This window comes from Aquarana catesbeiana, linkage group LG03 (assembly GCF_042186555.1).
Source record: "Aquarana catesbeiana isolate 2022-GZ linkage group LG03, ASM4218655v1, whole genome shotgun sequence".
Taxonomy (NCBI): domain Eukaryota; kingdom Metazoa; phylum Chordata; class Amphibia; order Anura; family Ranidae; genus Aquarana; species Aquarana catesbeiana.
The window spans coordinates 200,320,658-200,334,687 of record NC_133326.1 but is presented as its reverse complement, the minus strand read 5'-3'; positions in this window follow the sequence as shown (position 1 = coordinate 200,334,687).

Sequence of the window (14,030 nt, the reverse complement as noted above, 5' to 3'; positions counted from 1 at the left end):
CAGATTAATTTATTAAGCACTGCACCACATTTAGTTTTTTATGTTCGCAAGGTTTTGTACAGCCATCTTGCATGCCAGCAGTTACTATCTGGTGCGCTTGCTATATACACTTTGCACATATTCACATTCTATCTGTTCAAGAACAAGGAATGTTTTGCAGATTTTTGTAGGTCTCTTTGTACCCAAAAGAGCATGGCGAGACAGAGTCAGCTTGCACAATGTCAAGGCTTTTTTTGCAGACAGAAGCAATATAGTGACAATCTGAGAGAGGAAAAAAAGCTTCTGCAGCTTCATCCAATATTTTATCAATATTCTCTTCATTTCCTTCTGTGTCTGGGTCCTGTAGGATTTGCATATCAGGATTTGATTCCGGGAGTAGAAGAATAGGAGTACTATTTTTCTGGGGCCTGGATGGAGATGGCTATATTAAGGTCATAATCTATATAAAGAAATATGACATAGATGCAGAGAATTTTGCTTTAGTCAAAAAGGCTGCTTGTGGCACCTGAAAGCTAGAATTGGATGCTGAAACTGGTGTTAAAATCGATTTTTGTTCCAGCATTGAGTGTTGTGAGGGCCTTCAATAGAGTGAATGTTTGCCTGTGATTTTGAATTGATTCCCATTCACCTGGTCTCCGCCATAGCTACAAGTGAGAGTATTCTCCTGTGGTGTATTCAATGAATAGGTTGCAGAGCATAGAGCAAGTGTGTCTGTAAGGTGTATGCCGTAGATCAGGTGTAGACTGTCCTGTAATCCTTGTGGTGAAAGAGCAGGAGGAAGTACCGGAGTACCTTATAAGGGCTCAAGGCAGAAGTGGCATTAAATTGGTTGTAAAGCCTCAAGGTTCTATGCATTCTGTGCATTAAGGTGAAAAACCTTCTGGGGTGCAGCTCCCCCCGGGCCCCCCCTTTTTCTTACCTGAGCCCGATCCGATCCAGCCATGTGCACGAGCGCATCAGCTCCAGACGCTGCCTCTCTCCTCATCGGACAGATTAATAGCAGCAGGAGTTGTTGGCTCCTGCTGCTGTCAATCAAATCCAGTGACATGGAGTGGGGGGCGGGGCCAAGTCCCACTGTCTGTGTCAATGGACGCAGCAGCAGGAGCAGCAGGATTCGGGAGCGAGCCTGCATGGGTGCTACCATGGAAATCGGCTTTCCGTGGGGGCACCCGTTGAAGAGGAGGGGCCTGGAACGCCAGCAGGGTACCCCAGAAGAAGAGGATCGGGGCTGCTCTGTGCAAAAAGGATTGCACAGAGCAGGTAAGTTTAGGCATGTTTGTTATTTAAAAAAAACCCCACAAAACAAGGGTTTACAACCCCTTTAAAGAATGTGAACAGTGATGTGCTGTAACATCTGGTAATCCACCCGAGACTGAGCTATGAGTTTTTGAATTTTAGCACAAAGTTTGAAAAGGGTTTTCAGAGACATGGATTCAAAGTGAGGGACCATGGTCCTGGACCTGTATAGCACCCTGCGGCTAACTCAATGCATTGTATTAAGTTCCAAGGTGAGTGCTGATGCAGGATCCAGTGCTTGAAGCAACATTACAGGCTATCCTCACCGCCTCCACAACGAGGCTGCGCCATTCTGGCTACACTGCTTCTTTGCTAGCAAGTAGCAATAGAAGAAGGGTTTGATTAAAGAATTGCAGGATAAAATAACAAAGAAAAATAATAAGCTAAAGATGAATTTCTTGGTGAAGGAGAGAATGTTTATCACCTTTAGACACTAGCACAAAAATGGAGGACTCACGGAGTAAGGGAGGGTTAAAGGGGAGCTGCCCAGGAGGCATGTCCTCTGAATATAGCCCATGGTTTTTAAATATTCTGCCTGTGTCCTGTACTGTGTGATTAAGATACAGGATTTTCTGTACTCACTGTAATTTTATGTAGAGTCATACTCCTGCAGGTGACAATATACCCCGTGTGTGATGACCTAAACGAGAGCTGTATCCTCCAAAAAAAAAAGGATTTTAGGGTAAGTGAGAAAAATTGTACTTTTTTTTGTCCGTAAATGTAGAGTTGCTCTGAATTTACAAAAATCTCTAATTTTGTTTCATCTGCACAAAGGACATTCTCCAAGGACTGTGGCTTGTCATTATGCAAACTCCAATATGGCTGTTTTATGTCTGTCTTTTTGAAGTGTTGTCCCTCTGAGTGTCATGCCATGGAAACTCATTCAAACAGCGATGGATTTTGCAACTTCATAATGTTTCCATAATCTTAAAGGTCAGCCAGAATCCGTTAAAATTGTTCTTGCAATAATTGTGGCCTGATTAAGACCTGTACAAAGGTCTTAATCAGGGATTGAGAGGCCAACAGTCTCAGAAATTAGAAAATAAGAGGGTAGAAATCTGACCTTTGATATTTATAAGAGCAAAACCCTTATATACATATACAGTATATAGTATATATTATGTACAGTATCTCACATTTTTGTAAATATTTTATTATATCTTTTCATGTGACAACACTGAGGAAATGACACCTTGCTACAATGTAAAGTAGTGAGTGTACAGCTTGTATAACAGTGTAAATTTGCTGTCCCCTCAAAATAACTCAACACACAGCCAAAACGCACAGTGAAAATGTCCAAATTGGGCCCAAAGTGTCAATATTTTGTGTGGCCACCATTATTTTCCAGCACTGCCTTAACCCTCTTGGGCATGGAGTTCACCAGAGCATCACAGGTTGCCACTGGAGTCCTCTTCCACTCCTCCATGACAACATCACGGAGCTGGTGGATGTTAAAGACCTTGCGCTCCTCCACCTTCTGTTTGAGGATAGGTCTGGAGACATGCTTGGCCAGTCCATCACCTTTACCCTCAGCTTCTTTAACAAGGCAGTGGTCATCTTGGAGGTGTGTTTGGGGTCATTATCATATTGGAATACTGAGAAAATTTAATTGTATCATCACAGAGTGGTACTGTGGATACAGGGGACAGTACAAAAGTGCCACATCCCGATAAGATTACAAGATTAAATGAAAAAAGTGATGATGGACTTTGAAGGCACCACGGTAACAATGTTAATAAAATTCAATTATCTTTATTACATATTATAAAACTTAACAATGTTAAAAACGTTTTCTATTCACAATAAAGAAATGTTGCCTAATGGACACATAGCACACTGCCTAATACACCAACAATAATATTGAACTATCTATTCATCAAGAACCATATGCTAGGCACATTTTTTTGTAATTCCTTTATTTTCCAAAAATAAATGTTACAGTTCAGTAAGCATAACATAGAACATCATACAGCTTATGAGTTTACAATAAAAACAATAGTAGAGATAAGTCATTATCGTAGTTATTGTCGTTTCGATACTATAGAGTAACAATTCTCTTGCTTGCACAATCTGTGAAACATATATTGAGACAAGAGGAAATGGGTCATGCTAGGTAACTGTCCGTCTACTCAACCGGGGAAGTTTCCTGAGAGTGACCCTATTTATCATTTAAATCGTGCACCTTTCATAACCAAATAATGAATGAAAAACTCTCCGCTGACCAGGGGTGAATACTCCCTAGATAGTCAGCAGAATCCAGCCATGGGATACTACCAAAGTGCGATGTACACCAAGATATACAACATATCTGAATGGACCTTCTCATCACTGAAAGGATATAAAAATGGGATAAAGCAACAGGAAGAGAAAAAGAGGTGTGGGGTAGAAACCGGGGAGAGAGAGAAATAAGGGCGTGTAAAAAAAAAAAAAAAAACACGGGAGGAGAAAAAGGGGAGAAAGAAGAGGAGGTAAAGATGAGGACTAAGAACGGGGGCCGTGTCCCCCGACCAGGCAGCGCCCCCAGACCAGGGGTCATTCAGTCAGTGCCACCTCACGGAGGTACACCTCAGAGTAAATGAAGTGCTGCCAGGGACTCCACGTCTCACGAAAGGCCTCCTCCCTACTGTGCAAAGTGGCAGTAAGATCCTCCATATCGCGCAACTCATTAACCTTAGCATACCACTGAATTTTAGTTGGTGGGGTCACCGATCTCCAAAATAAGGGAATGCAGGCCTTGGCTGCATTTAGTAACTGTATAGTAAGGGAGGCTTTATATTTCTTGATTGGTCATCTAGAGAGGTGTAACAAACACGCCCCAGGGTCACCCTCCAACGTGGCACCAGTCAGATGTTCGATCGTGCGTGTCACCTCCCGCCAATAGGGTTTGATTTTAGAGCAGTCCCAGAAAATATGGAACATTGTTCCTTCCTCTGTCCCGCAGCACCAGCATAGACTTGGGACCTGTAGAAAAAACCGGTGCAGAGTGGATGGTACTCTGTACCATCTAGTCACAATTTTGTAACAGGTCTCCTGGACCCTGGTGGCTAAAGAGGATTTTTGGGCGAAGTGTAGAATCTTCTCCCTCTGGGAGTCATCAAAGCGAACTCCTATATCATCCTCCCATTTAGAAATAAAAGGGGGAATGAATCCCTCAGCCGGGGAAATCAGGGAGGAATAGATTAAGGACAGAGAGTGGCGTGTAAGTTCCCTGCGGTGGCATATTTGTTCCAATTCTGTGAGCGGGCGTGGGCTGCCCAAGATCCGTGTGCATCGGCGTAAATAGTTACGTAATTGGAGACCACTCAAGAAGTCCAGTGGCGGGTTGGAGCCTTCCAATCCGACCGCTGCACGGAGCTGGCCATTTGGTCCAAGAAAATCATAAAGGTGTGGCCACTTCCCCTCCGCCGACAGGGACCTATGAATTGGACCCTGGCAGCCAGGTGGGAAGTCTGGGTTACCCAAAACCGGCACCATGGGGGAGGGCATGGGGGATACCGAGGTTTTGTGGAAGGTTTCTCTAGCAACCTGTAATGTGCTGCCTAGGGTGGGGTGATCGATAAGGACCTTTGGTATTGGGGTGGTAATCCAAGGCCAGCTCTTGGCTGTGTCGTTGGAGTCCTCCAGCTCCATCGTTACCCATTGTTTTGCCTCCGCATGACAGTGCCAGTCAATTAGCCTGGTAAGATGTGTTGCCCTATAGTAGGCTTTCATGTCCGGGAGTCCAACCCCCCCCCTGCGTTTTGCCATATGGAGTAATTGCAATTTAATGCGTGGCTTTCGGTGTGACCAGACAAACTCTCGAAACAGTGCGTCAATTCGCTTAAAGAAGGGGGATGGGAGGCGGATGGGGAGGGCTTGTAGCAGATAGAGAACCCTCGGCAACGCGGTCATCTTAATGGCATTACATCGACCAAAGCAGATGTTAAGGTGAGGGCATGCCAGTGATGTAGATCCGTTTTGAGACTTTGGAGCATTGGGGTGAAATTGGCTTGATAAAGATCGGCGGGGTCGGGGGTAATCGCCACTCCTAAATAAGGGATGGTATTGGTTGCCCAATGAAATTGGTATTCTGAACGCAACTGACGCACTGTGTCCGAGCCCAGCGTAATGTTAAGCAGGGAGGATTTGGTCATATTTATTTGAAAAAAGGGATAGGGCCCCATATTCCCGAAGGGAATGGAGTAAAATAGGGAGCGAGGCAAGTGGGTCTGCCAGGAAGAAAATAAGGTCATCCGCAAAGGCGGCGGCGACCTTATGGGCCCCAGAGGATTTACGGAAGCCTACAATATTTGGGTTTGCCCGTATCCTACAAAGCAAAGATTCTAGGGTGAGTATAAAGATCAACGGGGACAGGGGACAGCCCTGTCGGGTACCGTTTCGAATATTGAAATAACCCGACCTCGTCTCGTTAACCTTCACCGCAGCTGTGGGATCGGAGTAGAGTGACAATATCCAGCTGAGGCTCGAAGGCCAATATGTTCTAAAGTGGCCCTAATGAAAGTCCAATCCACCCGGTCGAAGGCCTTCTCCGCGTCTGTTGACAGCAGGAGAAGGGGTCGCCGTGATGTCCCGGCTGCGTGAATCAGGTTAACTACACTAATGGTGTTGTTGCGGGGTTCCCGTTGTGGTACAAAGCCTGCTTGGTCTTTGTGAATTAGGCTCCGTATATGTGGAAGCAGCCTGTTCACCAATATCTTGGCGAATAGTTTTAAATTGGAAATCAGTAGAGCTATCGGCCGATAGCTCCCACAGCGCTGCAGATCCTTCCCTTCCTTTGGGATGAGTGATATATAAGCTCTAAGAGTGTCTAAGGGGAAAGAATTCCCTTTTGTAATCAAGTTAAGCGCAGATACAAATGGTTTAGAAAGTGTCTCAAAAAAGGTCTTGTAATAAGCTGGTGTAAGGCCATCTGGACCTGGGGCTTTCTTTGGCTTTAAATTCGCCAATGCTATACCCAGCTCCTCTACTGTAATGGGTTCCTCCATCTCCTCCTGGGTAGCCGGTAGGGAGGGCATGCCCGAAGAGGCTAAGTATGTGCATGGGGTGAAACCCCCGGCTGTGTTAGGATCTTCGGGTGGAGGCCTGTCTAGATTATAAAGATCCTTATAGAATGATCGAAACTCCTCTGCCATGTCGGAAGATGTAAACACCCTCCGGCCGGATGGAGACATAATGTGGGAGATGTGGGTTTTGGTAGGAGGGCCTCTTAGTGCTCTCGCTAGGAGGGAACCAGGTTTATTAGAGAACTCATACATCGTACATCGTGCCCATGCCAATTTCTCTTTCGTTTTGTGTAGTTCTTCGCGAGCTTTGAGTAGCTCCTGATAGGTGGAGCGAGCTAGACTAGCCTTATGGGAGCGCTCTAGGGTCTGGATCTGAATGAGAAGTTCCTCAGTTCGACGAGTTCTCTCCCTTTTAAGACGGGCCCCTATACTAATTAAGGTGCCCCTGATAACCGTCTTATGTGCCTCCCACACCACTAACGGGTTTGGGACCGAAGGTTCATTTAGGGAAAAATATTCCTGTAACTTGACCAGTACCTCTGCGCGAATCTCCTCAGACTGTAGCAGGGCCTCATTTAGTCTCCACGAGGGTGGGGATTTAGTCATTGGTCCCAGTTGAAGCGTCAGGTGTATTGGTGCATGGTCCGAGAAGGAGATGACATCTATAGAAGAAGCCACAACCCTTGTCAGGTCCTTGTGGGATAATAACAGGTAGTCCAGTCAGGAATATGAGTGATGGACTTGTGAGAAATAAGAATAGTCTCTGTCTTGAGGATGCAGTAGGCGCCATGGGTCTGTTAGGCGTAGGGTGTGAAGGTCAGCCTTTAACCGTTTAAGGCGGGCATAGGAAAGGTGGGAGGCGCCCCGTGAAGTGTCCAGCAGAGGGTCCAGGGCAAAATTCATATCCCCCAAAGATGAGCATCCCTTCTGAGAACTCCAATAGCTGAGGTACTAGCCCACATAAGAATTGTACATGGTCTACATTGGGAAAATATACATTGGCGAAGGTGACCTGCACGTCAAAGACCTTTCCCTTAAGCAGGAGAAAGCGGCCCTGTGGGTCTACCTGCTGCGCCCCAAACGTCCATGGTACAGACTTTGCTACCAGAATGCTGACCCCCTTAGATTTGGAGATGGGCGAGATACTGTGGTATGCCGTCGGGAAGGATCTGTTAGTCAATTTGGGGATACGGTCACCATGAAAGTGAGTTTCCTGTAGAAAGGCAACTTGGGTTTTGCCTCTACGTAAGTCAGCTAGAAGTTGAGAGCGCTTTTTGCGGGACATTGAGGCCACGGACATTGAGGGAGGTAACCTTTAGGAGACCCATCCCGTCGTCTATCACCACGACAGACACTGTTAGGAGGATGGAGAGAGCAATCACTTTTAACCCACGCCGCCGCCCAGTCGGGGGAGAGCACCACCAAGAAGAAAGGTGAGAAAGAAACAGAGCGATAGACAGATGAGAACAGAGGATCAGTGGGGGGAAGGGAAGGAATAGGGAAATGGAAAGGGGAAAACTAGGCTTGTAATATAATTACTCTGTGGACCCCCGATTAACAAAAAATGGCAATCGGGAGGCCGCCCTATATAGGGGTGGTCAGTGCAGCGAGGATCGCTGTTTGTAGAGTACGTATATAACCTCAAGGATAAATACAAAAACTACTCTGCATAGAGGAGATGCACTAGATAGGAACAATGAGAACCATAGGCAACGAATATGCAAATAACATTTTAACCAGCCTAAAAGATAGAAAATAGAAAATCGTAGCTCCAGTGTGTTTCTGGTAGTCATGTGGAACATAGTAATACCTGTTCTCTTAGGGCCGCCCGGCGTTAATGCACCGCTGAGGCGACCTATGGACAGGAGGGTCCCGCACAAGCCACTCGCATTCCTGAGCCATGCATGCGCAGGGTCCCCCATATCCCGTCTCCCGGTGCAACAAGGCCAAAACGTCAATTTCTATGCCTATGAGACATTTTCCAGGAATGGATAAGGAGAAGCAAGGACACAAACAGCGTATCAACATAAAACATGAACACAACCCAAACATAACATGTGAAAAAGAAAATGCAAAAGGGAGTGTTGTACTCACAAAAAAAAAGAGAGAACAAAAAACATATATAAGCATCCTTACGGCCTGTGACTGTGTCCCAGATGATTGGACCCCGTGGTAGCGAGACCCATGCGGATCAGCACACGACCTCCACCAGTACCTGAGAGGACTAGATTAAAGGAGCAGTGCGCAAACCCGCACAAGCCAAGCCCTATTGTAACCCATAGGGACATTGTATGCAATGCAACCTAACCCCATCCAGCAGGACCCCAAATAGAAAAACAAGAAAATAAAAATAATAAATGGGGAGACACGTTGGGCCAGGCGGTGCTGCAAGAGGTGAAAGGATAAAGAGCCCGTGTAAACACGTCTCCTAGGTATAGTCAGCTTCTTGGACTGTCAACTTGAATGATCCTGGGTGAGTCACCAAATCGGGGGGTGACGGAGGATGCTGCAGGCATGGAATACTGTGAGTCTTACCAGTTCCTGTACGTTAGGGTGTGATTAGTCCTCGGGTGACGGAGGATGCTGCAGGCATGGAATACTGTAAGTCTTACCAGTTCCTGTACGTTAGGGTGTGATTAGTCCTCGGATGATGTCAGATGAGATCTGATGGCTTCTTGGTTAGGCGGGCGAGATCTGGAGCGTCGAACCCTCTGTTGCCAGGGGGCAGAAGGACTAGGTGTGTCCTGTGAAAGCAAATAATCAAACCAGTTAGGTACGTCCATCACCGGCCTGGCAATGAAGTGAAGTGCGGGGAGCTGATCCGGCGTGCGAAGGTGAAATTCAGATCCTTGGGGGGCAGGAGGCGGAGCCTAGCGGAGCAGACATGCATTGTTAGAGCTCCACACCGCTGAGGAGAGAAGAGAAGGACAAAGCGGAGCCTGCAGGCTCAAAAGGTATCCATTTGAATCTTTTTGCCCCAGGGAACAAACTGTGAAAGTTTGGGCAGGAAATATGGTACTGGGAGGAAACCGTGGCAGAAATAAAAATCACCTCACAAAGAGCTCACAGGCACTCACTGCAGCTGAAGCAGCTCCAGTCACCTCACAAGATACAGCATCAGGGCGCTCTCACAGACAGAAAATGTCACAGCAAGACTCTCCATTTGAGTCAGATACAGAACAAATCCTCTCACAAACTTCTCCACAAGCCTCCTCAGTATCCCCAGTAATATTATTACAATTTGAAAAGATGCTTCATAAGGCGTTAAAACAAACCTCAGACCAAATAACAAAAAGCCTAACCAAAGAAATAAGAGAGCTGGGAAACCGCACCGCAGCCTTAGAAATAAAAATGGATGAAATTGAAATTACAACCCAAGAAAATATAACAGAATTGGAACAATTAAAAAAAGAGAATTTAATACTTCAAACTAAGCTCGAAGATTACAAAAATAGAGCCAGACGTTCAAACTTGCGCATAAGGGGAATACCTGAAACTGTGACAGACCTGCAATCTACTATTACTGCTCTATTACAAGAACTAAAGCCAGATATCCCTATTGAACGTTTAGAACTGGACAGAGTACACAGAGCCCTCACAGCCAAAAAGAAAGATGGACCCCCACGTGATATAATCACAAAATTTCATTATTACAGAACGAAAGAACAAATACTAATTGCTGCAAGAGAAAAAAAGGAACTTAACTTTCAAGGACACAATTATCAAATTTTTGCTGACCTATCCCAACTTACTATTACTAAAAGACGATCCATGAAACCCCAACTAATGGAACTGCAACGCCACAACATTATGTATCAATGGGGCTTCCCCTTTTCAGTCAGATTTAACTACCAGGGTACAATTTACAGAAGCAGATCAGCAGATGAACTACAACAAACCCTTTTAAAATTAAATCTGAAAGAACCCACAAGCAGCAACACTCCCACACGCAGAAGAATGGCGTCATCTTCACCTTCAGGCAGCACCCAGAAAATTTCAGAACAAAATGGGAATCATCATTCTCACAAAAGAGGCCGTTATGCCACATCATCCATGGACCAAGAAGATTCAATGGACTGACATCCTAATTCCTGATATCTCTTCATTTATTATACTAAGAGATGGTTCTCTATAAAAAACCTATATTTATAACTGAATGTAACTGCATTCACACACTGTGTGGGATCAAGTTACATTCCAGTTATATTTCTTATTACTTCTAATTCATATAGCCTTAGAATATATAAGTGAAATAAGGAAATTCTTGTTCAGTTATATATTATCAGGTAATAACTATAGATTTATTACTTTTTAGGACAAATATGTTCAATAATCCAGAAGTAATGGAAGCTTTTTCTTTCTTTTCTTAAAACAAATATATTATTACCTAATTAGTTCCTAGAATTATGTTTTTGTTTATTCTAATCTGAAGCAATACAACCTCAATTTTATGAGTTAACATATCTAAACAGTTACATGTGAATAAAATATGTAATTGTTTACTCTAAAAGGGTTAAAATCCCAAAATAATTCAAACTATCTTCATCAATACCAAAGTTATTAACAGTACCTTTCTAACTGAATTATTTAGCCTAGGGCAAGACTAACCATATACAACCACCCTGGAATAAATAATTTCAACAAAAACTATATTCTGCACTCCAATTAATGAAACATCATTTTGATGTCTTTTGACATAGCACTTCTCTCCTGTAAGCGGAAGATCCGTGTACCCCCATTAGCCCTCCTCATTCTCCCAACCATATTATGTGGGAGTGTGACAAAGGCACTTATTCCCCTGAGAGAGATATTTATTCTCTTTCACGGGTAAATTGTGATTACTTGCAAAAAATAATTTATACAATGTATCATCTAATCTCATATGTTTTTTGTTTACTCTTTACTCCAGAATTCACTGGTTTCTTTTCTATCTATTCATCTCTTCAGTCCACACAGGTTGATCTGCGCAGTCAGCTCTGCATAACAAAAAGTAAGTCAAAACTATTTGATCTATTGCCATGGCACCACTGAATATACTTTCCCTGAATGTTCAGGGAATAAATGTCCCTCAAAAAAGGACCAAAGCCTTCCGTACTTTCCATAACAAGAAGGCTCACATAGTATGCCTCCAAGAAACACACTTCACCAAAGATTCTACTCCAAAATATATTTCTCCTTTTTATCAACAAATTTACATGGCTTCTGCCTGTACCAAGCAAAGGGGAACTCTAATTGCATTTCACCGATCCACACCATTCACCTTATCATCAGAAATTAAAGACCCAGAAGGTAGATACCTGATACTCATGGGTTATATAATGGATACAGCAATCACGGTGATTTCCTACTACGCTCCTAACAAACAACCTACACCATTTCTCTCACATATATTACAAGTGATTAATACACACAAAATAGGAACATTGATAATGTGTGGGGATTCGAACCAGGTCCTCCTCCCATTTCTAGATAAATCACCTTTTACACCATCCAAAATAACCTCTAGATTACCTTTTTCTCAACTTCTTTCCAAATACAATCTGGTAGATTCATGGAGAGAAAGTAACCCAATGAAAAAGAAATTCACTTATTTCTCGCACCCTCATCAAACCTTCACCAGAATAGATCATATTTTTCTAACAATAGGAATGATACCAGAAATTATTGCATCAGATATAATTCCGATTCCGTGGTCTGACCATAATGCAGTATACACTACTATAGCCTCAGCCATACCAAAAGCGCATGACCCAACGTGGTACTTACCGGACATAATGCTCAAACACCCACTACATCAGATGGCCATTGAACAAGCTTTAAAGGAATACATATCAATTAATAATACAACAGACATCTCCCCAATAACACTGTGGGAAGCTCATAAGCCTGTCTTGCGTGGTACAATACAAAGACAAATGGCACTATTTAAACGGGAACGCAAAAATCTAGCAAAAAACTAGAACTCAATTTTAATGCAGCCTACATATCATTTCAAGATAATCCATCTCAGAGTACAAAATCTCATCTGGAAAAATCTAGATTGGAATACGATCTATTTCTCACTGAGTCAGTTGATAAATCCCTCAAACGCTCCAAACACAATTTCTACATGAATACAAACAAACCAGGTACATATTTGGCTCGGGCATTAAATTCAACTAACAAATCTTTCAAACCAATACGTTTGAAATTATCAAAAAATGTTTACACTTGTAATCCAGTTAAAATAGTCCATAAATTTCACTCACATCTCGCCAACTTTATAGAAGACAAAAAATGAATTTAATCCTACAGAAGCTGAATCCTTCTTCTCAAAAATAACCTTACCTGAGTTATCTCAGAATCAAAAAAGCAGTTTGGATGAGCCTATAACTATAGATGAAGTTGCTAACGCCATAAAAGACCTAAAACTTAACAAAAGACCAGGCTCTCCCATTCTCACTGAAACTTTTAACAAACTTCTAGATGGACATTCTTTTCGGCAAGAAACACTAATGGCAATTGTTTGTATGATCCCAAAACCCCTTTCTGATGATACTTCCTGTGTGAATTATCGGCCTATCTCTCTGTTAAACCTCGATATTAAATTATTAGCAAAAATAATAGCAAAACGCCTCAATAGCATTATAGGAAAATTAATACATAGAGATCAAGTAGGCTTCATGCCAAATAGACAGGCAGGTGATAATATACGCAGGGCAGTGTTATTGGCACATATTGCTAAAAAACGGAAAATCCCTTTATGTTTTCTATCTCTCGATATTAAGAGGGCATTTGACACAGTATCCTGGCAATATATGCAATATTCATTACAAAAATGGGGTTTTTAACCCCACTTTTTAACATGGATCAAAGCATTATATAATAAACCCAAAGCCTATATAAAATATGCTGGATACAAATCTGAAGCCTTTAATATCGAAAGAGGTACCCGACAGGGTTGCCCATTATCTCCCTTATTATTTGCCCTTATACTCGAACCCATGGCCCAATACATCAGAACAAACCAAACTATAACTGGCATTGAAGTAGGAGGTATTACACACAAATTATGTATATTTGCAGACGATATATTACTTTTTCTATCATTACCACAGGTCTCTGGTCCTAACTTAATACCAGCTCTTGATGGATTTGCAGCCCTATCCGGCCTTATGATTAATCCTAAGAAATGCCTAGTGCTTAATATTTCACTCACAAACATGGAATTGATCCCGGCTAGGGCTGCACTCCCATTCACATGGGCAGAAAAATCAATCCCATATCTTGGAATTCATTTAACAGCTTCTCATTCTGACTTATTCTCAACCAATTATCCTCCTGTATTAAGACAGATCACAAACCTAATAAAACAATGGTCGCAACTTCCTTTATCCTGGATAGGGAAGATTAATGCAATCAAAATGACTATTCTACCCAAATTGCTTTATCTATTCAGAGTCCTCCCTATTCCAATTTCTTCCTATTTTTTGAGAATAGTACAAAAAAGAGCAACTTCGTTTATATGGGGCTCTTCTAAACCACGTATACCTATACACACACTACATCTTCCCAAAAATAAAGGAGGCCTGGGATACCCTAATTTTACTAACTACTACAGAACAGCACATTTGGCCAGTCTGTCCAAATACCATGCAAAACAGGAAATCCCATTATGGGTATTTATAGAGGCTTCAGAAAATGACCCTCTATTAATATCAAATTTATTATGGCTTGATCCTAAAGACCGCT